Here is a 3,238-nt window from a genome sequence, read left to right as displayed (position 1 = left end):
TGCAGGCTGGCTGAAAGGATGTGAGTCTTGGGGTGGAGTGCAGGGGGAGTGAAGAGGGGAAGTCTACCTTCTAGGGCCCGACAAGGCCGGCTGAGAGGTGCCACTCTAGCGCAGCTGTCCTTACTAAGCCCTGTCCTCCACCGGGGGGGTGCTAAAGCTGAGGGCAGGGAGAGAGGGGCTGGGAGGCTGCGAGAAAGGCTCCTACAGGCGAGGGGCGCCTATGAGGTGGAGAAGCCTGATGTTTTGTTCTGCTCAGGCCCTGAGTCCCCTAGAAGGGGAAGAGGTACAGGGGAAAGAGGGCCCAGGAAGCCAGAAGCCAGCAAGCTGCTCCCAGGCGTTCTGAGTCCCCTGAGGGACGTACCAGAGACTTCTGCAGGTGAGGGGGAAGGATGGCACGGGAGGAAGGAGGCTAGAGGGAAGGGTCAGATGTGGGAACAGAGTGGAAAAGTTTAGAAGGCAGATACCTGCTCCTCCCCTAGATATCTGCACAGCTCACTACTTTGTCCATTCAGGTGTTGCTCAAAAGTTGCCTCCTCAGACAGACCTTCCCTGAAAGACACCTGGGCTGGGGAGGCAAAGCTCAATAACACTGGGGAAGGGGCATCTAGTGACCACCTACTAAGTGCCAGGCATGAATCAGACACTTCTCACGTCATTTCTTTTAGTCCTCATGATGGCCCCATGAAATGGGTAGAATTATCCACTCCTGTTTTACAGGTGAGGAAACTGAGGCTTAGAGAGGCTAAGTAACTCATCTGAGGCTAGCTAACTGACTTACGTTACAGAGCAGCCCCCACAGGCAAGGTCTTTCCCTCTGCCTCTCCTTACCTCATTGAGACTTTGATTATTTCGTGGAGTTTTGAAAGGTGTGAAGGAGGATGGGACTCTCCGAGCTGGGGCCGGAGCTCTCGGGCTCTTTCATTCCCACAAGGACCGCAGGCATATCATGATTCCTGTTTGTAGGGGTCATATGGCCACTCATGGTGAGGATCTGAATTGCTGGCCCAACTGTTTGGGACAGAGAGGGCTGTAGTGTTTGACAAGCTGCCATATTCTTGAGGCAAGATGGAAATTGGGGGGCCAAGATGGGAGACATGAGCAGCCAGCCTCATAATCATGTGGGGGTTTCGTTTCAGTTTCTAAGAAGCCAGTCATCAATCCCCAAAGCCATGCCCCTGCCCTCCAGAGGCTCACAGCCTCGCTAGGAAGACAACACTACGATAACAGCCATTTCTCAGACATTTGCCGGGCGCCAGGCACTCTCATTGGTGGTTAAATGTGCAGACTCTGGAGCAGGACACCAGGTTTGAAGACCACGTCCACCATCTTCTTCGTCATGTGTGACTTTACTGAACACGTCTGGGCCTCGGTTTCTCCATCTGTGCCAGGGAAATAATAGCATCCTAACAGCAAAGCAGCCTTGACATCTGGGAGCTGCCCGTTCCGGGTGGCTTGGAGCTGGCCTGGCACAGCTCGGTCAGGGTGTGCTCTTGTTGGTCACAGACAGGCCATCTGTGACCACAGTGGATCAAGACAAAAACAAGACCATTCCGTAATCATGTCTGAACGCAGACAAAACATGAATATTGTCCAAACCACGAAAATGACCAAACATCCAGTCTAGCTAATCTGAGTGAAGGCTGCTCACAGCTCTGTCTCCATTCTAGTTGGCCCTCCTTCTAGGTAAGATTTAGTAAGATACCCATCATAGAATCACCTCCTCTTCCTAACAGCTCCTAATCAGAACCAAGTCCTTCTTCCTTAAACCCTCCACCATCGCCTAACACAAGGCCAAAACTTGTAAGTCCTTTTTAACACCTTACTGAGATGCCCTATGATTCCCATGGCGCATGTGTGCTCTTGCTGCAATGAGCCATAAACCCAGCTCGTCCACCCACAGATGTGTTTCTGGTGATGTTTGGTGGGAGGCATTGCCAGTCCCGACCTCACTGAGTTGCTGGACTCTTTCAATAGACTTGTCATTTCCATTTTACAAGGAGGACACTGAAGTTCAGAGAGGGGAAGGAACTTGGCCCAGGTCACACAGCTAGTAGTGCAGAGCCGGGATGGAAATCAGATCTCCTTCCAGAGTTGGTTTCCTACCCCCCACCTCTGCGTTAATAGGGCAGAAACCAACACTACAACATAGGCCAGTGTCTGGTGGAGCAGAGCAGAGGGACCTTGGAGCTCCAGGAGAAAAGAGCCCCAGGGGCTCTGGGAGGGGAGCTCCCAGGGCATCCTAAGGGACTCTTCCCTCTTCCTCTCCCATTTGTGACTTCCTTAGCTAGATCCTTCTCTCCAAGGCTGCCTTGCTACTGAGTAAACACAGGCCCAGCAGAGGCCGAGGTGGGGGTCAGTGTCAGCAGAGCCTGAGGCCTGAGTCACTTCCTGACCGTTGCCTAAGAGGCACCAGAGCCAAAGTCTGACTGGTCAGCTCGTGCCCTTGCAGGATTGCACCCACTTGGGCAATGAACGTTTCCCTGATACTCCTCACCTTTCGGGGTTCACCTCTGCCACACTTAGGTGTTCTAGACACACAACAGAGTCTCAAGGTCCTGGAGAACTGGATCCTCACCCAGAAGGAAACCTAAGTCTCCTGGACAATTCTCTCTTGCCAGTGCCCAGTTCTGAACTCTGGCTTCCAGGACCCTGCCCCAACTTCAGAAATAGGGTGTCGTCCACCAGTGTCACCAGCCCCAAAGGTTGGAAACTTCCACAGCCCTGCCAGGCACCTAGCCCCTGCCCTTTTCCTCCCACAGGGTCTCAGGGCCAGAGCTGGGGGTGGGGCAGGGAAGAGGGTGAGCAGTATGTCAGATACCCTGGGCAGGATGTACTGAGAGAGACATAGTTTGAGAAGTAGACGTGTCCTCACGATGTAGGTGAGGCAGATGCTTTCAAACGCAGGCCATTTCCTTTAAGGAGCAATGCCTCACAACCCAGAGACACTGCATAGCCTCAGGGCTGAGATCATGGACTCTAGAGCCAGGATGTACTAGCTTCTTCAACCCAGCTCTGCCCCTTACTAGCTGTGTGACCTTCAGCAAGTTACTTAACCTCTCTGTACTTCAGGTTCCTCATCTCTAAAATGAGGATAATAGTACTGACTCATAGGCATCTCACCAGGATTAAGGGAGTTGTATAAGTAAAACACATGACTGGCACATGGCAAGCACTAGTGTTCATTAACTAAATATTTTTTCACTTCTAAAGTGCTGACTCTTCCATTTAGTCTCCATAC

The sequence above is a fragment of the Rhinolophus sinicus genome, chromosome 2, assembly GCF_057876585.1.
Source record: "Rhinolophus sinicus isolate RSI-liver-muscle chromosome 2, RSI-T2T, whole genome shotgun sequence".
In the NCBI taxonomy this organism is placed as follows: domain Eukaryota; kingdom Metazoa; phylum Chordata; class Mammalia; order Chiroptera; family Rhinolophidae; genus Rhinolophus; species Rhinolophus sinicus.
Note: the sequence above shows the minus strand (reverse complement) of the source record.